Source organism: Rhincodon typus, chromosome 3, assembly GCF_021869965.1.
Source record: "Rhincodon typus isolate 14 chromosome 3, sRhiTyp1.1, whole genome shotgun sequence".
Taxonomy (NCBI): Eukaryota; Metazoa; Chordata; class Chondrichthyes; order Orectolobiformes; family Rhincodontidae; genus Rhincodon; species Rhincodon typus.
The window spans coordinates 96,222,814-96,244,841 of record NC_063334.1 but is presented as its reverse complement, the minus strand read 5'-3'; the positions used below and the strand labels follow the sequence as shown (position 1 = coordinate 96,244,841).

The window sequence follows — 22,028 nt, the reverse complement described above, 5'->3', positions numbered from 1 at the left end:
CATTTGTAAGAGGCATAGTCAATGCAAGGTCAGGTCCTGTGACATATAAAGTTCGGGTAGGTGCGACGGTCCTGAATAAGCACGTGGACCATATGAAAGCTGCAAAACTCACAAACAGTGCGGGAGCAAAATGTGCCCAGCTCCTCAACTGCCTTTCCAACTGTTCCGGAACTCATGTGTTCTCCCTCTCCATCAGGCATTGAAGATACCTCAAATCTGAGATGGACACGGCAGATGACACCACCTCAATGCCTTTGACGCCAAAAGAGGAGAATGAATTTCTTCTGAGACGCTCTGGGCATAAAAGGTGAGCTACTGTGCATTATCCGCCACCTGTATCAGAGGCAGAGTTGGAGGAATCTGACCCAGTGCTGAAACGCCCCAGGAGGAGCTACAAAATAATGAAATTTTATTGTCACGTATACCTGACTACAGGAGCACAGTGAAAAGTGTACAGAGTCGCCAATCTCTGGCACCATCTTAGAACACAATAGTTAGAATTAAAAGCAAAACTTGAAATTAAAGAAACAGAAGCCAAAAGGAAAAGAAAATGTCCGGATCACCCTCATTTCCACTGCTGCCGCCCTGAGTCTTCAGCCAGGCTCACCAATGCCGCCTGCACTGGACCCACCAATGCTGCGGTGTTGCCACCACTACAATCGTGTCTTCACTACCGCCGTTGCCATCACCTTGTGTCTTGTGCCTCACCACTACCTGCACCAGACCAACAATGTCAAAGTTGCCATGCACTGGCACCATCACTAACCACTGGGCCCATCTTGCCGACACCGCCACCATCTTGGAATCAACTGAAAGTATCAGAGCCCACAACCTTCCTGAACAAATGCAAAAGTGTAATCCTCAAAACTAGCACTGACATCAGAGCCACTGTTTGACCATAAAACCATAAGACATAGGAGCAGAAATTAGGCCATTCAGCCCATCGAGTCTACTCTGCCATTCAATCATGGCTGATAAGTTTCTCAACCCATTCTCCCCATAACCCTACATCCCCTTGACAGTCAAGAACCTATCTATCTCTGTCTTAAATATACTCAATGAAAATTGACGCCAGTGCCACCACCACCACCTCCAGTCCTGTGCTGGGCACAACTACATCGAAGTTGCCAGGCTCCGGCACCATCTCTCACTGCTGGGACCATGCCAATGCTACTGGTTCCGCCGCAGCTGAGCTTCCCAAGGGCAAAAAGGTAAGAGAGCACTGTAGAGAAAAGTGGAAAGAAAAGAAGAAAAAAATAGAAAAAAAAGAGAAGTGGACGGAAGAAAGCAGTGGATGAGCAGGAGCCGGAATGCTGCTACTCTGCCGTCACCACCTTGCCAGGAGTTTCCTGCCCTTTCTCTTTCATTCATTTACAGAAGATGGGCATCCCTGGCTAGGTCAGCATTTATTAGCATTCCTAACTGCCCTGCAAAAGCTAGTGATGAGCTGTCTTCTTGAACTGCTGCAGTCCTTGAAGTGCAAGGGTGATCACTGTGCTGTTAGTGAGAGATTTCCAGGATTTTGACCCAGTGACAACGAAGGAGCAGCAACATAGTCAGGATGGTATGTAAGGTGGAGGTGAACTTGCAGGCATGTGGTGTCTGTCTGCATCTGCTGACTTTGTCCTTCAAGGTGACAGAGGTTGTTGCGTTTGGAAGGTGTGTTAAAAGGAATCTTAGTGAGTTACCAGGCTGACCTTGTAGAGTGTACACACTGCATCCACAATGTGTCAGTGATGAATGGAGGGAATGTTGAATGTTGCAGTTGGCTTTCCAGTCAAGCACGCTGCAATGTCCAGGATGGTGTTGAGTTTTTTGGGTGTTGTCGGAGCTCTACTCATTCAGCCCAGTGAAGTGAATTCCACCATAGCCTTGAATTGTACCTTATAGATATCAGACTGGCATTGGGGAAATGGGCAGTGAGTTACTTGCCATAGAATTCCCAACCTCTGACTTACTATTGGAGGTCATGGCAAGCTAGTTCTGTTTCTGGTCAATGGCAATCCCCAATGGAGCATTCGGTGATGGTAACGTCATTGAATTTCAAGGGGCCTTTGTGTGGTACAAATACTACTTGCCACTTAAGAAGCCAAGCCTGATATTGTCCAGGTTGTGTTGCATGTGGACATGGACTGCTTCAGTATCTAAGGAGGCATGAACGGTGCGAAACAGTGTGCAATCATCAGCAAACATCCCCAATTCTGACTTCATGATGGAGGGAAGGTCATTGGTGAAACAGCTGAAAATGATTGTGTGTACGACAGTACCCTGAGGCACTCCTGCAATGATGTGCCAGAACTGAGGACAACAATTTTCAATAACAACCATCTTCCTGAGTGCTAGATATGGCTCCAACCAGTGGAAAGATTGCCTTTCACATTGCAAGTGTCACTTGATAACACTGGTGATGGCCACTTCCATCACTTTCAGATGATCCAGAGTATATCAACAGGGCTTAGATTAGCCAAGTTGGATTTGTTCTGCTTTTTGACAACTTGGCTAGGAGTATGGCTAGTTCTGCAACACCAGTATTCAGTATATTACAGGTATGTTTTCAGGACCTATTGCCTCTTCAGTATCCAGTGTGTTGGTATCATGTGAAGTGAATCAAATGAGTTGAAAACTGGCATCTGTGATGCTGGGGAACATAAGGAGGAGACTGAGATGGATCATTCACGAGGTTCTTCAAGCTGAATGGATGCAAATACTTGTCTTCACCAGTGTGCTGAGCATCACGGAGAATAGGGGTATTTGTGGAGACTCCACTTCCTGTTACTTGTTAACTGACCACTGCCATTCACAACAAGATGTCGAGGACTTAAATCTTATCCAACACAAAAACAGAAATTGCTGAAGAAACTCAGCACGTCTGACAGCATTTGTGGGAGAAAACAATTAATGTTTTGAGACCTGTGATTCTAGACCTGATCTGCTGGTTGAAGAATCCTTTGCACTTTCCATTGCATGCTGTTTCTGCTGCTTGCTATGCAAAATCTTGTGTTGTAGCTTCACTAGGTTGACATCTCAAGTTTAGGAATTTCTGGTACAGCTTCGAGCATACCTTCCTTCACTCTTCATTCCACCATGGCTGATCCCCTAGCTTGAAGATAGCAGTAGAGTGGGAGGTAAGCCAGGCCATGAGGTTACAGGTCGTGGTGGGATACAGTTCTGCTGCTGATCTCTCATGGCACCTCATGGATGCCCAGTCTGGATTGCTAGATTTGTTCAAGATCTGTCCCATTAAGTAAAGCGAAAGTGCCACACCGCACACTGCAGGCAATTCGCAATGAGAATTCCTCTCCACTATAATTGTGCAGTGATCATTTCTACCAATACTGTAATGAATGGTTACACTTTCCGAATCCACTTCACAGAACACTGCACCCCCACCCTCTCCTTCACAGAAACTCCACACCACCATGGCCCCCACCTCACAGGGATATTTCTCTCCCCCGTTCATGGAGACAATTCCATCCTCCCTCACAAAGACACTTCCCCCCTCACAAAGACACTTACCCCTTCACATAGGGACACTCCCCCCTTTTCACTGGGACAATCTTCTTACTCCCACCCTTTCAGAAACACTCCTGCTCCTTCTCACTCCCCAGTCACTGAGGGACACTGCTTCCTCGCCCTCTGAAATTTAATCAAAACTTCAGAATTAGGCAAATCAACATGTCTTCACAAACACATATAACTACAGATACAGAAAAATAACTAAAATATTAATGATGCACTGCCTGTATGTAATGCACCCTGAGCTCAAAGGGTTATAGAGGGGTTGATAAAGAGAGAGATTAATAAAAACCTAGTTATGTTGGCTCTCTGTCATCATATAATTATGCATTACAAGGGTCTACCACTAGAGTGCATTGCCAATCCATTCAATAGTGGAGCCCCTCAAAGCCTTTAGGAATACAATATATTACTTACATTTTATTCCACTGTGCCTTTGAGCCTTTAAAGAGATTTTGTTTCTGCAAGTTATGACTGTAAAAACATGTTTCAGGACTTTAAATTTGTATAATTTTTTAAACGTTTCAAGTATCAAAATGATGTCCAAATTGACTTTTACATCAAATCCAGGAATCAGGTGCCAAATTTTTATAATATTTATCAATTTAAATAACTGAAATAGAAAAAAGTAGCATTATGAATGATATACATTATTTTGTTCAATCATCCCTTGAATTGTGTACGCAGAGTTCTCTAAGGGGTGCCAGAATACAAGATTGCAAGGAAGTTTTGGTCTTTTTAGCACCCAATTAAAGCTAAAACTTTTGCCAGGCATTCAGAAATGAAGACCAGAATCCTCTTTCCATAAAGACATTTCCTCTGTTAAAATAACAAGGATACACAATGTAATTACAGCTCAGTAATGCCATCTGTGAATGCAAAAGGAAATGCTTTTAAAATATTTTGCAAATTATCAAGGAGTTTTGTGGCTGAGGTAACAATATTTCTTACCTCTATAAAGCCTGTTTCTGACCGTGTCTGTTTAAGAAACCTCAAGGATAATTTTAATCTTATGGAGATTGCTATTACATTGCACACTTGGAAGACTTGATTCTAAAATGCAGAAAAAAACCCATGTCTGATTTGCAGAGGACATTTATGAATGATTTCCGCCTTCTCATAGCTACATGCTAGCAAGCAAGCTCAGATTTAACAACAGTCTTGAGTTCTTGATCTTGATATTTTGTGTAAGTACATGGACCTCTACAATATGTGACCAATCAACAATGGATGTTATTGAGCTAATGAATATCTGGTATAATTAAGCTAGGAATGTGGACAACACACAGCTTAACGTCTGAAACCATCATTCCCTGATAACTACAGCTTTTGGGTGTATCACCTGCTCAGATGAGAATTCTGACATGCAGGATGCCCTAAAGGCATTCCAATCTAGATTGTGTAATTTTCAATGCTGATAAAGAGGCACCTGAACCCATACAGGACATTAAAAATCACAACAAAAACAGAAGTTGCTGGAAAAGCTCAGCAGGTCTGACAGCATCTGAGAATTAAAATCAGAGTTAACATTTCTGAGGAAGGGTCACCGGACCTGAAACGTTAACTCTGATGTTTCTTCACAGATGCTACTAGACCTGCTGAGCTCTTCCAGCAACTTCTGTTTTTGTTCTCGATTTGCAACATCTACAGTTCTTTCAGTTTTTATTAAAAATCTCATCTTGGACTTCCACATTACATGATATTACGCAGAGAATGAACCAGGAAAGCTTGAATTTGTGCTGTCAAGTTCTTTTTGCTAAACGTATCAATTAATAGTAACCAGTCTAGATTCATGAGCCTAGAAAATGAAGGTCAGCGAGCCATTCAAATGCCAATCTTGCTTTGTTAATTCCTGTCATCTAGATGAGCATCTTCCAGCAGGGATGATTGAACTGCAACTGTGGAATTTTGGGTGACTTTCTCAGTTCCTAATCCAGCGATGCTGCAGCCAATTATGTTCTCTCTCTTAATGTGCCTAGCTGAAATAATTTAATTCAGCAGAGACTGGAAATCAAAGTTGGCACCTTCCTGGTTTTGTATTTTTCAATGTATGTGGTGTAAGAAGTTTGTTTGAAGTCTGGCAAGAAAATAATACATCATTATACAGATAAGTTTAGAATGTTTCCAACAAAAGACCAAAATATGTTTTTCACTTCCACCAAAGCAGACTGATTGAAGAATAATTCTTGTTGTACGTTTATTTAGTCTTGACAATTTTGGTTTGAAACTTCACAAACGCCAGAACATTAGAGCTTAAACAATCATTTTAGAGCTTTATTTCTGCATTGTTACATTTTAATGCAAGTTTAAAATCATTAGAAGGCGTGGAATGTTGCCACTGTTACTAACTAAACAAAACAATGCATACTGTGTACTTTTTAACTAAAAATATTTATAGATCTGTTAGACATATTCACTTTTATTAAAAAAAACTTGATTTTTCTTTTGCTTCTTGGTACTCAATGTAACACCTGAAATCACTTCATCATAGTAGCTCCTATGCTGCTCTGTAATATATCCTAAATTTTGTACTTAACAAAGACATTTATATTTATATATAACAAACATCTCAACATGCTTTATAGGTGCATTATAAATCAAAGGATGAAACTGGGCCTCAAAAGGAAATATTATGCCAAATGACCTAAAGCTTAATAAATGATGTAAGATTTAAGGAAAATGAACAATAAGTGCTGGAGAAACTCAGCAACTCTGGCTGCAAAATCTTCAAAGAGGAGTCACATTGGACTCAAAACATTAACTCTGTTGCTCTCTTCACCGATGCTGTCAGAATTGCTGAGCTTCTCCAGCACTTTCTCTTTTTATGTCAGATCTCCCCATCCACAGTACTTAACTTTTTAGTTTAGGAATTAAGGAGTTCTGAAAAGAGGAACGTGTGAATAAAGGACAGAGAGGTGAAGAGAAGGAATTCCAGAGCTTTAGGCAACTTAAGGCATGGAATCCAAAGTTAAACCTATTAAATTCTGGATGCTCAAGAGGCCAGAATTAGAGGAGCACAGATATCTCACGTGGTTGTGCAGCAGGAGTTCTTTCATGGAATGTGTGCATCACTGACATGGCTAACATTTGTGACCCGTTCCTAATTACTCTTGAGAAAATGATTCTGAGCTGTCTTATGGAATCACTACAGTTTATCTGATGCAGGTAATTCACTGAACCGTTAAGAAGGGAGTTCCAGGATTTTTGCCCAGCAACAATTAAGGAATGGCAAATGGTTCCAAGTTGGGATGGCAGGTGGCATGAAGGGAAACTTGCAGGTGGCACTGTTCTCATATTCCTGCTCATCTAGGTGTCAGACACTACCATTTTGAAAACAAGGGTAACAATTTGAAAATCAAGATGTTGCTTGATCAGGAGCCAACGTACACCCACAGGTTAAGTTAGGTCATGGGAAGCAGAGTATAGAATGACTTCATTTTGTGTGGGTAGAATATGAGAGACCAGCCAGCAGAGTGTGTTGGATCAGCAAATTTATAAGTGACTTACGAAGACGGTTTTTGTTTTACATTGCTTGGAGAACTGAGGTTTTGCAGGATTGTGGAAAATGGATTTATTTCAGGTTTTCTGCAAATACCTGCAGTGGTTTCTTTAAAGTCATTGAAAGTTCACTGGGGATATTGGAGGCTTTTTAAACAAGGTTTTCTGTAAAGTACCTGATTGATAATAACTGCTTGCTCTGCTATAGACCCCTTCTGGGCTGTTTTGAACAATGACTGGCTTCAAGATCTCCTTCTTTGCATGGTTCAGGAGGGATTCCTGTTCAGAGGAAAGGTGATGACATAGTTGGTGGCAAGGCAGTGGCATACTGTTGCTAAACTAGTAATCCAGAGACGCAAGCTAATGCTCTGGGACTTGGGTTCAAATTCCACCATGGCAGATGGTGAAATCTGAATTCAATAAAATTTGTAATGAAAAGCTAGCCCAATGGCAACCATTGCAGATTGTCATAAACCCTATAAGGATCACTGATGTCCTTTAGGGAAGGAAATTTGTCACCATGCCTGATCTGTGTGTGACTTCAGACCCACAACAATGCAGTTGACTCGAAATGGGCCTAACAAACCACTAAATTCAAGGGATAATTAGGAATGTACAATAAATAATGGCTCAGCCAGCCATACCCAGATCCCATGAACAGATTTTTGAAAACGCTGTTTTGGGGAAATGCCTGATAAGAACAAGACAAGTTGGAGGAAAGCTACCCAGCTGATCTCTGCCAGTTTTGAAACGAAAACCCTCTTGCTGAGTTCAGGGTGAACCCTATTTGTTCTTTTGAACAGCAATTGAAGAAACATTTCAAAACTGTATTTTCTGAGCAAGCTGTGTATGTAAGACTTCAGAGACACCATACATGATTCGTGACTTGACCAATGAGCCAGAACATGAAAGCAATACATTCCCTTTGTCTTCAATAAAAAGCCTAAGTGATTTTTATTTTCAGATAATTAATGGCCACAGAGAAATCCCATTTTTGCTTTCTTTCTGTGTGTATGCATGCGTGTGCCTGTGTGCATGTGTGCGTGCGTGTGCGTGTGTGTGTTTGTGAGTGTTTCAGGGATATTCAGAGAGATGAACATTTATTTTTCAATATTACTAACTATACGTTAACCAATAACTGCACATTTACTGAATAAGTAATGTTTTGATAATAAATCATAATGCTTGTACATTAAGAAACTTGGTTGATAGATTTTGTTGTTTAAAACCTAAAAAACATGTTTAATTGGTCATCTTGGTAACTAGCAAAGGTATTTTTAATTTATGTTGTGAGACATGGAGTCATGACACTAGAGCAATGGTGCACTCCTCCAGTCCCCAACAGTCAGAAAGATATGCATAAGTAATACAAATGTAAGACAGTGATGTCACGGAGTTGGAAAATGACAACCTTGCTGATGGCATGAATTTGTGGCTAGAAGCTCGCTTAGGGCTCAAATGTTACAAAGGTTGAAAATAATCTGGTTTAGCGTCAAATAGTTACCAAGAAAAGAGATTGAATCAGTAGCGAGGAAACTAAGAGTTTGGAGTGGATCTGAGAAAATAATTATAATTCCCTGATTCTTACATTGGGAGACATTTCTGCTAATGTCTACTGGATATCAGATAAACAGTCTGACAGCTTAGTAACAGTAGAGGGAACCAAGAGAGGTGACCATGACAGAGTAGTGCTTGGTGTCCTCTGAGTACATGTGAAAACTAATGTTTGTGCTCTTGGATGATTGGTTAAGGGACAGGACAAGGATAAAAAGTAGGAGGAGGCAACATTTAATTCCTTCCTGGATACCAGAAGTAACAGGGCAGGAGCAGAAAGAGAAAGTTTTGCAAGTGGTGCTCTGGCTATAATTAGATAGACCAAGAATGAAACCAGATAAGAACAGTCCCAACTAGCTGGACAGTTCATCAGATATCATCGTAATACTCTGCCCAAGTCTACTTAACAAGCTTCAAAAGGTACTGACCTTATTTGAATGTCAGCTGCCATTGGACCAAAGCTAGCACATAACCCAGGCCACAAAACAAGCTTACGATTGTTTTTCTACAAACAAATCCTTTGCTGCTATATGACTACTTCCTGGAGCTAAAATAGCATATTGTTGGTTTTCCACAAAGGAACAAGTTGAAAATCAACAATAACAGATTGCAATTTAGCTACTAACACACCCAGCATTAAGAGGAACAGTAATTAGCAAGGCAACTTCCTAATCCAAGATAAAATGTAGACAAAAAAAATTTGCCCAGGTTCTCATTTTACACAATGAACAGACATTAGGCAATACCATACAACTGAACTTCAATGATCTGCAACAACACCTTTTGTTGTCAATGTCAATTTACCTCATTTGGTAGCACTCTTGCCTCAGACAGAACCTTCTACGTTCATGCCAGAAATCAAAACCAAACTCCAATATCACTCAGAGGGAAAAGTCAACTTTAAGATAAAATGTAACCAGTAATCCAGAGGCCCAATTAATGTTTTGCAGAACACATTCAAATCCCTCCATGACAACTGGATTATAAAGCCACCATCTGTAATGGTGACCATGGAGCTGCCATTGATTTGTGAAAATCTAGCAGATTCACAAACGCTTTCATGCAAGAAAATCTGCCATCTTTACCCTGTTTGACCTGAATGTGACTCCAGACATACACCAATGCCATTGACTCTTAACTGCATTCTGAGATGTCCAAGAAATTCGGTCAGGTCAAGGACAACTAGAGATGAGCAACAAATGCTAGTTTTACCAGCAACACAAACATCCCATGGAAATGTTTTCTAAAAACCTGAGGCTCCCTTTTCTTGATCAGAGGAGGCAATTGTTCACTCATCCATTGAATCTAGGACTACACAAAGTAGAATCAGAATTGTGGAATTATACCGTAAAGGAAGAGGCTATTTGGTCCAATGTGCCTGCAAAGGTAGCTCTGTGGTAGGGTTATCAGATTAATCCCAGCCTTTGCTCTCCAGAACCAAGTAAACATTTTCCATGTAAAACTGTAACAGTGGTCACATTTCAGGGTTGACTTTCAATTTCCTGAAAATTCAACCAGTATTACATAAATGACTTCTTCCTAATGCTTACAATGTGAAATGTTGTCCCTTTTAAATCTTTCTCCTTCCACCTTAAAAACATTTCCCCGAGTTTTGAACTCATCCACCCTAGGGAAAAGACCTTATTCACCTTATCTATGCTCTCATGACTTTATAAACCTCTATAAGGTCACCTCTCAAACTCCTACACTCCAGTGAAAAAAGTCCCAGCCTATCCAGCTTCTCCTTTATAAATTAAACCCTCCAGTCCAGACAACTTCCTGGTAAATCTGTTCTGAACCCTCTCCAATTTAATAATATCCTTCCCATATCAGGGCGACCAGAACTGTACACAATGCTCTAAAAGTGGCCTAACCAACATGCAATACAACCTCAACATAATGTCCCAATTCCTGCACTCAATGATCTGAGCAACGATGGCAAGCATGCTAAAAAAAGTTCTTGTTTAGAAAACAGCAAATTCTCCAACTCACTGTTAGCAACATCATAGGATACCTGCTAAATATGGGTTATAGTAGTATATATTACACATAAATGAATTAACACTCCATTTTTTCTCCAAATTATATCAGAAAAATATATTTTAAAAACCTTATGTACAATCTTATTCCCAATCAATACAAACTAGTGCACAGGATTAAAAATAATTAAAAAGCTGACGAAATGTTGGTCTTTGTCTCAACATGCTAAAATACAATTTGTGGAGGTGCCAGTGTTAGCCTGGGGCAGACAAAGTCAGAAGTCACACAACACCTAGTTACAGTCCACAGTTACGCTCCAAATGCTTGTCATTTCAAATAAACCTGTTGGACTATAACCTGGTGTTGTATGACTTCTGACTTTAAAATAGCGAGGAACTGATGCTTCAGTAGTTGTCAGGCTTTATCGAACATCATCACCATACAGAATCATTGAAGCATTACAGTGCAGAACAATGCCATTTGGCCCATCATTTCTGCACCAGCCGTACTAATCAGCATCATTGTCTAGTGTTAAACATCAGCTTTCTCCCCACATCTTAGCAATGTTATTCCTATCCAAATAATTGTTCAATGCCCTCCTGCATGTCTCAATTGAACGTGCCTCCCTCACAATGCCAAGCAGTTTACTCCATACACCAACTGCGCTGTGTGAAAACATTTTCACACGTCACATTTGCTCCTTTTGCAAATCATATTGAATCTATGCCTCCTTATCATGGTTATTTTACAAATGGGAACAGTTTCTCCCTATCCACTCTATCCAGTCTGTTAATGATTTTGAAAACCTGCATCAGATCTCTTCTTAGCCTTTGAAAGATCATAGTGAACTGGAGATAACAAGGTGTAGAGCTGGATGAACACAGCAGGCCCAGCAGCATCAGAGGAGCAGGAAGGCTGGTGTTTCGGGCCTAGACCCTTCTTCAGAATTCTGAAGAATGGTCTAGGCCCGAAATGTCAGCCTTCCTGCTCCTCTGATGGTGCTTGGTCTGCTGTGTTCATCCAGCTCTACACTTTGTTATCTCAGATTCTCCAGCATCTGCAGTTCCTACTATCTCTGAAACAAGTAGTGAACTGGAGTTTAATTTTAATAATGAATAAGCAATTCTTTCACAATCATTATTATGCTTTTAATTCCAGATTTTTATTGAATTCAAATTCCATCATCTGCCATGATGCGATTTGAATTTGGCTCCCTGGAGCTTTTCTTAGGTCTCTGGGTTACTAATCGTGCAAAAATTCCACTGGACCATCGCTTCCTCATATTTTTGTGATCACTTATCTTTGGCAGTTGCTGATTGCAATTGTTCACAGTCACTTTGGTCATACTGCTACTGATCAACCTTCTGAATATCTTTACAGACTAGAACATCAATGTGTCGACCAAGAGGAAATTCTTTGTCTTTCTATGGATTTGGTAATCTGCTTTGTGAGTCAGATGTAATCATCCTGGTACCTGGCCTATAGAGAATTTAGGAACTGGAGTAGGGCATTCAGACGATCGAGCCCAGCCTGCCACTCCAGATCACAGCCGATCATCTCTTCAGCGCCATTTTCCTACATTGCTGCCAATTCACTTAATAGCTTTAGTTTTCAGATACCTATTGATTCCTGTATTGAATCTGCTAAGTAAATTGAGCTTCCATAGACCTCTGGTACATATTTCTAAAGATTCACAGGCCTCTGAGCGAAACATATCCTCCTCATCTGTTTTAAATGGCCTTTCCCTTATCCTGAGACATAACCATTTTCTAGGGTCACCAACTAGGGAAGATATTCTATCATCAACCTGTTATGACCTCTAAGAATTTTAAGTTTCAATGAGATCACCTCTCAAGAATACACAGCCGATTTTCTTAATCTCTCTTCACAAGACAATCCATCCATCCCAGGAGTTAATTTGGTGAATCTCCATTGCCCTCCCTCCATGGCAAGTATATTCTTGAGGTTGTTGATTTACAAATCTTTGCTAAAACTTTAAAGTATATTCTTGCTTGGATAAAGGGATCAAATCTGTACACAATGCTCCAGTTACACTCTCACCAAGACTCCATCCAGCCATAGCAAAACATTTTTAGCTCCGTACTCAAATTCCCTTGAAATGAATGCCAGCATGCCATTTGCCATCCTGATTCCTTACAGCTGGTCCCCACATCTACTGCAAACAATTGCGAACCTAACACTGACCTATGCAGTACCCCACTAGCAAAAGCCTGCCATCCTGAGAATGGCCTGTTTACATATTGTCTGTGCTTTCTGCCTGTTAACAAAAATCCCACCAATCACATATGTTCCAATTTTATTTACTAACCTCCCATGTGGGACCTTATCAAAGCATTCTGAACATTCAAAAGCATCATATTCACTGAGCCTCCTTTGTATAATATACAAGTAATATTCTCAAAAAATGACAACATTCGTCAAAACATGATATCCCTTTCATAAATCCATGTTGGTTCTGCTCAATTTTGCCTCTCTTGCTAAATGTTCACTTATCATATCCTTTTGTTTAGATTCTAACAGCTTCCCTGCTATGCATGTAAGCTAGTTAGTCTGTATTTCTTCATTCCCCCTCTGACCACTCTTCATAAAATAGTGTGGTTACATTTCTTACCCATGGAACCTACAGAAACTAATCTATAGAATTACAAAAGATAACCACAAATGCATCCATTATCACTATTGCTACTTTGTTCGATATTCTGGTGTCAAGGTAATATGATCCAAGAAATTTATCAACCCTCAATTCAGATCATCAAGCATTACCTCTTTACCAATACCAATTATTTTTAATTCTTAAGTTACACAAGTCCCTTGGTCACCTAGTATTTCTGTAAAATGAACTGCAACTTCTTCCATGAAGACAGATGCAAAGTAACTGTTTAGTTGCTCTACTATTTCCATTTCCCCACTGTGAACTCTCCTGTTCCTCCCTATAAGGGACTCAGATATATCCTTGCTAATATTTTTCCTCTCACATTTCAACATTTTAAAGTGATAGGCGCAAAAATCACTGACAAAATCAGTTGCATCATGTGATCTGCTCTGCCACAGTAGGTACAACTTGAGTTTTAAGAACCGTGTCTATACAGAGGTCTGCTTATACTGATAGTCTGCCTCTAGACAAGACTGTTGGAATCTGCCAGGTAGAATATTTCAGGAAGCCAAGATGAGTTTGCATATTTACACTGTAGTGTGATTCTGCCAATGAACAGACTTAGTGCATTTTGAAACAGTCTCTTGTAAACTGCTATTTGTAGCATCACTCGCTGTCGTACATGACTTTCAGGATATATGCTGGTAATATTTTGGCACTAACTGTTGTGTCATTTTAACTTTTGGGGTGTGACAAGTTGCCTTTCTACAACATATAATGTTAATGGGAGTAAAAGTATCTGCTTCCCTGATACCACTAGCACGACCTGCAGGGTTAAGAAAATGGAACGCTAATCTTGTTGTCAGTGTTGTGGAATTGTACTGTTTTGTTGGTCAGCGATGTTTTGTTCCAGGTTCTGACTTGGCCTTCAGAACCAGATATCCTGCATATGTATGTCCAATGTCCCTTGGTATCACATGTTTCACAGATAGCAAGAAAAAAGTTTAAAATGTTCTTTCCTTACTAACAGAAAATTGTACAAAGTAAGGTTTCTCTATGAGTGGGGAAGGTCTTGCTCAAAATAGTGCCATGAGATTTTGTTTTCACGACATGTGGGCAAGGTGAGCATTTGTTGCCCAACCCGACTTGACCTTGGTTTGCTCAGCCATTTCAGAGGGGAGTTAAAGTGTTACACACTTTGCTATGGGTTTGGAGTCATATGTAAGTCAGACCACATAAGGTTGGCAGATTTTCTTCTCTAAAGGTCATTACTGAACTAGCCGGGGTTTTCTTTAACTAAAATCAATAACTGTTGTCATGATCTCCATTATTGGTATTAACTTTATATTCTAGATATATCAACTGAATTTACTTTCCCATAGAGCTGCCATGACACGATTTCAACCCATATCTCCAGCTGGGCCTCTGGATTGTTAGTTCAGTGATATTACACCCCATGTGCCACATTCTCCCCATCAAAACATCTACCTGGAAGGAAAGACAGGCCTTAGTTTAATAACTCTCATGTAAGACAGCACTTTCCAGTCATGATTCAACTGATATTTTGTGCTCACTTCTCCAGGAAACATGTGCTTTCAGATTCAGTGTTTGGAGTGCTAGCACTGAGCAATGGCTGAGAGACATAATGTTTCATTTCTAAAAGTAAAAACATAGTCACAGATTCTGTATATTAATTTATTTGGCTTCTTTGCATCAAATAATACAGCAAAGAAAGTCTCCACTCAGCCCTTCAAGTCATGCTGGCTTTTTAAAAGTGCAATATAGTTAGCTCCACTCCATCTCTCATTCCTAGATTCCTGAATTTGTTTCTATGTTCAAATATTTGTTAAATTCCTTCATGAATGCTATTATTGAATCTGTCTATGCCACCCAAACAGGCAGTGCATTCCAAGGCCAAACCACTCATTGCTTTTTCCTCATGTTGCTTTTGATTCTTTTATCAGCAACCTTACTTCATTGCATCTAGTTACTGACATGTTGCTACTGGAAATAAGTTTTAAATATGTGTATCAAATTAAATGCACATTAACTCTAGCTGTTACCATGAGAAATAATTTGTCAATGTTTTATTTGAGAGTCAGAAGAAAGGATAGGAACATCAATAGCCATTTGTGTTTCCACCGTAAAATGCAACAGATCACATCACACAAAGTCCGACTTCTGAACATATGTTGTGTTAGGGCTGAGAAAACCTTTCTGAGGTGAGCATGAACAATTATTGTCTTAAACATTTTATTAAAAGTCAGAAAAATAGAAAGGCAATTTATTATCTAAATGGAGGGGAACTTCAAAGTGCTTCAGTACAGAAGGATCTGAGTATCCTCATGAATGAATTACAGAATACTAGTGTGCAGGTACAGCAGGTACTAAGGAAGGCAAATGGAATTTTGGCATTTATTGCCAGTGGAACAGAATATAAATTGCAACTGTACAAAGCATTAGTGAGACCACAGCTGGAGTACTGCATACAGTTTTGGTCTCTAAACTTGAAGAAGGATGTAATTGCGTTGGGGCAGTTCAGGGGAAATTCACTAGGTTGACTCCAGAGATAAGAGGTTTGTCTTACGAAGACAGATTGAGCAGTTTAGTTCTGTACTCTCTGGAGTTTAGAACAATGATAGGAGATCTAAGTGAGGTATATAGATGCTAAAGTGGACTGACAAAGTAGATGAAGAGAGGATGCTTCCTCACGTGGGGCAATGTAGAATGAGAGGTCATATATTCAGGATAAGGGATAAGAACAGAGATGAGGAGAAATTACTTCTCTCAAAGCATTGTGAATGTGTGGAATTCATTACCCAGAGTGCGATAGATGCTGGGACATTGGGTAAATCTAGGGTGGAGATAGGCAGATTTTTACTTAGCTACGGATTGAAGGGTTTTGGGGAGCGGGTAGCAAAGTGGCTTGGAGGTCAAGATGAGATCAGCCATGATTGTATTGAAAGGCAAAGCAGGCTCAAGGGGCTGAATTGCCTAATATTGCTCCTATTGTTATGTTCTTTACACCAAAATTTTCTCAATCAAAACATAGGCTCAAATCGTGCACTATTCATTAGCATCAGTCAAACCCTTCAAGTGAACATACAATACACATTTTCCCCATTTACAAAGGTTCAGGATGAGCAAAAACCTACATCAAAATTTTCAACAGTGCAGCCTTCCTTTGCATTTATGCCTACAGAGAAAGTTTTCATCATCAAATGGTGACTTAAATAAGGAGGAACACATTTGATTCACTTCTCCCTGATATTTTTTATGTTAAAACACTAACCACACATCCAAAGCACTTCACTCGTTGTAAAACGCTATGCACCATCCTCCACCATAACTTATAAAACTGTGAGAAGTAAATGGAAGCTATAACTCTATTAATTTTGATTATTAAATTTGTCTTACCTTCCACCAACAGAAAGATTACTTGCAAATTATTTTGTCCATGCTAATTAAGAGATCAGCAGCAAAAGGCTTATTTTAAGTGGCAAGTGATCTTCTTAATTGTATTTCAATGAGGAAGAAGTAGTTGAAAATGGAGTATCTGTTCCCATTTTTAACAACATACCTATCAAGTTTGGATAATTATCAGTCAAGTTAGAATCAACATATCCAGTTTCACATTCAATTGTGGGAAATCAAATATGGTTCGAACAATTTTGAAATGTGGACACCAAAGTGCTATATATGTTAATGAGATCACAGAAAAATGTTCTCTTGACTTGTCAGAACAATTTGGTAACTTTTAGAATGTCAACTTCTTAAACTTTTGAATAGTTCATTCTAAGTTAGACACTGTAGCATCACAGCCAAATAACTCTGACAAAAAACTAAATGCTTGTTGTAAAATTTTGTTTCCATCTGAAGATTTTCAGTGTATGTTGCCTGTTTTTAACCATTTCATGAACTGAGGTTATTCAGTGCCTAATCCTATTTACAAATAAAAAATATTGATTTTAAACCACCACCACCAATCTCCAGATGTTCTAATGCATAGATCTTATTGTAGAGCAAATTAAAATCTGACATTGTATTTTCAGATTCACTGAAATGTTATGGCACAGAAGGAGGTTCTTCAGCTCATCACTGTGTCTTCAAATAAACATCAGTATCTAACACCAGTCTCCTGCTGTTTCCCCATATCCTTACATATTATTTTTATCCACATAATCATCCAATATCCTCCTGAATGCCTTCATTGAACCTGCCTGAACCACACTTTGTGACAGTGATTTCAAACCCTAACTACTCACTGAATGAAAAAGTATTTCATCATTTCATTCTTGTTTCTTTTGCAGATCACTTTAAGTCAATGCCCTCTCATTCTTGTTCATTTTACAACCAAGAACAGTTTTCTCTCCATCTACTCTATCCGGCCCACTCATGAGTTTGAAAATCTCTATCAGGTCTCCTCTTCGCCCCCTTCTCTCCAAGGAGAACAGTCCCAAAACCTTAGGAACGGAGAGGAAATATGAGAAGATTTCTCAGAGTTTCACCCTTACCAGGGAGCCATACTGCAGAATCTGAGAGACTTCAGTGAGATGATCTTCCAACTAACATGAAGAACATGGATGGAAATGACCAATAAAGTCAAGAGCAGGGTTGTGCTGCCTACCACTTAGAGACTGATTACCAAGAGGATTCAGGGTCTCCTGTGGGGATGACAGGTAAGTGGTAGAGCAATTTCAGATGCCAAGGTCCATATTATGGCTTTTCCAGCATTCTCCTGGATAGATCTCCTCAGAACAATACCCCTTGCAGCTGCACTCATTCTTTTCTCCTGGCACTTCACATCCTATCTGGACAGCCAACATTCTCACAGAAATTCATCTTATTCACTCACAAATACATCTCAATGTTACTCTTGTGTATGGGTCCTTCCCTCTTTCTTCATTATGTTTTTCCTCCTTACTGAACAGAGCACCTAACTTGCTCAGAGTCAGAGACGCCAAAGTGCTCTCCAGGGATCAGCATCTTGCTAGCCACTGGCAATGCATTCCCACTCGTTCCACCTGTAAGGAGGCCTTGTTCCAGGAGGCTACACATATCAATAATCTGCTATAGGACCCTGAGCCTTCTGAAACACTAGTGCTCAGAAGCATCGACATTACTGATCCTCTACTTGTAGAGTATGTCTCATCTCCTTCTAGCTGAATCGCAATGTCCATCTTCTCTGGCCTGTGGAGGGTCATGTGCCTGAGGAGAAGACAGTGTTGCACCCACTGATGGCAATGCTGTTGTTTCTGCTCTTGCCCTCAGCAAGGAGAAAGGTGGGGGCACTACCGTCTCATAGCACCAGGAACCGGGTTCGATTCCAGTCCTGGGTGACTGTGTCTGTTTGGAGCTTGTACATTCTCCCCATGTCTACGTGAGTTTCCACCAGGTGCTCCAGTTTCATCCCACAGTCCAAAGATGTTTAGGTTAGGTAGATTGGCCATGTTAAATTGCCCCATAGTGTCCAGGAACGAGCAGACTAGGTGGATTAGCCATGATAAATGTACGGTTACAGGGATTGGTGGGGGGAAATCCTAGGTCTGACTGGGATGCTCTTTGGAGAATCTGTGCAGACTCAATGCATTAAATGGTCTCTTTCCCCACTGTAGGGATTCTATGATTTTAAGCTGCTCTCATACTGTGCTGAAGGTTAGTCAGAAGGAACTGCAGTTGAAGATGAGTGAAATTCAAGACAAAGGAAGTGCATTCCAAGAAGTAAAATGTTGCAACCAAACTGATGGCTACCAATAAAGATGAATGATTATAATGACTATTTGCCAATCAGACCTCTTGTTTTATTTTGTTCTGGAAAACCACTGACTCCAACCAATAATGTAAATTACACTCTGATAGAAGGAGGTTGTATGTAACAATGACGTGGACGTGCCAGTATTGGACTGGGGTACACAAGGTCAGGATTCACATGACGCCAGGTTATAGTCCAACATGTTTATTTGAAATCACAAGCTTTCAGAGTGCTGCTCCTTCATCACCACTGCGAAAGCTTATGAATTCAAATAAAAGTGTTGGACTATAACATGGTGTCATGTGACTTCTGACCATATATAAAAATGACATTAAGTATATTTTCAAAAGGGATCTGTTAACTCAGTTGACTGGATGGCTGCAGAGTGACGCCAACAGTGTGGGTTCAATTTCTGCACTGACTGAGGTTACCATGAAAGACTTTCCTTCTCAACCTCTCCCCTTGTCTGAAACACGTTGACCCTCAGGTCAAACCACCACCAGTTATCCCTCTCCAATGACAGAGCAGCCCTATGGTCCAATAGGACTATTGTGACTTTGGTTTACTTATATTTTCAAATATAATGTTTGCATTATTCTTTTCAATTTATTGCAAAATATTCACAAAATGTATGTATTACATGATCAATGTTTATTTCAAAAATGAAATGGCATTCAAGTGTAAATTAATACATTTTAAATCTTCAGTTCCATGTGATCCTTTGTAATAATGTTATATTACTTATGATATTCCATGACTTTTAAAATTGATCCAAACAAGATGAAGGACAATCTGTCCTTCCATACACCTTTAATGTAGGATGTAATGTAATGCAATTTAATGTAATACTTTTCACAAGAGCGTAATGAAATAAAAATTGTTGTGGAGCAAATAGACAAGCGATGAAAACCTTTATCAAATCAATAGAATGTAAGGAGCATTTTAATGGAGGAGAGGGAGATGTTGAAATGAACAGGTTTAGGGAGGGACAGTATTTTGGGCCTAATCTCAGACTCTGGTTTGTGAGTGCATGCATCTGCAGGGCCAATCATTCTTCCAAAAAGAGAACTATTATTGTTCTGAGCTTGCGTCAGGGCAAACAGCAACCTTTTTGGACAGTTTATTTTACCCACATGAGGTAAGTGCCCACTCATTTGAAAAATTATGAACTAGTGATTCATTTTTTGGAAACCAAGCCAATGTAAGTCAATGGGAAAGCAGCAACTGAGAACACAATTACCAAAACGTAAACTGTTCTTGTTGAAAAGATTTTTTTTAATAAGAAGGATGCAGAAACTGGTGGATCATTCTCCACCATTTCAGACACCTCCAGCAGAACACCACCATCAAACACACCTTCCCCTCAATCCCCTTGTCTGCATTGCGCAGGGGTTGTTCCCTCCGGAACACCCTAGTCCATGACATGACTTCCAACACACCCCCCTTTCTCATGGCACCTTCCCATGTAACCACAGAAGGTGCAACACCTGCCCCTTCACCATCTCCCTGCTCACCATCCAAGGGACTAAACAGTCTTTTCAGGTGAAGCAGCATTTCACCTGTACCTCCTCCAATCTCGTGTACTGTATTCGCCGCACCTAATGTGACCTACTCTACTTTGGAAAAACTAAACGCAGACTGGGTGATCACTTTGCGGACCACCTCCAGTCTGTGCACAAGCAGGACCCCAGCCTTCCCACAGCCGGTCATTTTGACACAGCGTCTTGCTCACATGGCCACTTATCTATCCCTAAGCATGCTGCAGTGCTCCGGTGAATCACAGTGCAAACTGAAGGAACAACATCTCATCTTCAGACCAAGCACTTTACAGGCTTCTGGACTTAATATTGAGTTCAACACCTTCAAATTGTGAACCAACTCCCATTTCTTCTCTTTCTTTTAGCTTTACTTGTTACATTCTCTGTCTTCATGTCCTCTCTCCCTCCCCCATCCCAATGGGACTGTCTATTCTTTCAAGTCTGGCAGTTAGATACAGCATTGCCACTCTTACATTTTGATCACTTAATCTGAATTATCAACATCTTTTCTCCACCAGCACTATACACCCCAAAATCCCCCAACTATAGCATAAATGCTGCCCCCTCCACACTTCACTTCAGCTCTGATGAAGAATCATCTAGACTCAAAACGTTAGCTTGCTCTCTCTCCATAAATGGTGTCTGACCCGCTATGATCTCCAGCATTTGTTGTTTTTCAGTACAGATTCCAGCATCTGTAGTAATTTGTTCCGACTCCATGATCATAATGAGTATAACAGGCACTAAGACAGCTATCACAACTGAAGCAATAATGGGAACATCTAAGGTATTCGTTCTGACTTGCTCTTTCCTCCATTCTCACACTCTCAGAAGTGCTCCTGGTTTCCATCTCATTTTGCATCACTTGACACCGAATTGGAGAACTGATGGTCCAATGCGTTCCCCAGGCTCTCCTGATCGCTTATATGCACAGACAAGAAAGAATCCCATTCCTGCCTTCCAAAAACAAAAGTAGCTATTTATAATTCCAAATCCAAAGCCACAACTTCTCACTCTCACCAATATCAGCAGCAATTTCATTAACTGCAGCACATCAGCTCAGTTGGCAATCTTAGCTAACTATGTGAAATACTCAGACATTTTCTTCAATTAAGATTAAATTGGCATGTTGAACCACTTCAACTGTTAACGAAATTGATCTAAAAATTCAGAATCAAGTATCAAACATAGGTGAGTATGTATAATAATGTTTACCTCATTCCCACTGATGTTCTCAGAAGTCCATATTTATATAAAGCTTTCTGCAAAATGTTTAAATTTATTTTAGCCGGGAGACCATGACATGTATTCATTTCACTGTGTGTTCATATCAGAGTATAGTTTACACCCTAACAGAACTACATTTTCAGACAGTGGAAGAAATTACAAGGACAGAAAACTATTGCAAGTTTATGTAATAACTCTAACAATTGTCACTTTCATGTCTTACCTCTAAGTGGTAGCATCTTAATTTATAATAATGGATATGAATGGCAAGTTCAAGCATTTCCCATTACATAACAAATGACTTTTGAAAAATATTAGTTAACTTTGCAAAGAAAGGTGCCAGTTCTAA

General features: G+C 40.0%; 1 protein-coding gene across 1 annotated transcript in view; it reads right to left on the bottom strand.

The window, feature by feature from the left end:
- The window catches only part of arhgef28a (Rho guanine nucleotide exchange factor (GEF) 28a), a 380,773-nt gene that overhangs the window by 315,771 nt on the left and 42,974 nt on the right, over nucleotides 1–22,028 (bottom strand). Inside the window, exon 2 of the mRNA XM_048621117.1 lies at nucleotides 3,517–3,636. The gene's annotated coding sequence lies outside the window, so the exon portion shown is untranslated. The remainder of the gene's footprint in view (nucleotides 1–3,516; nucleotides 3,637–22,028) is intronic.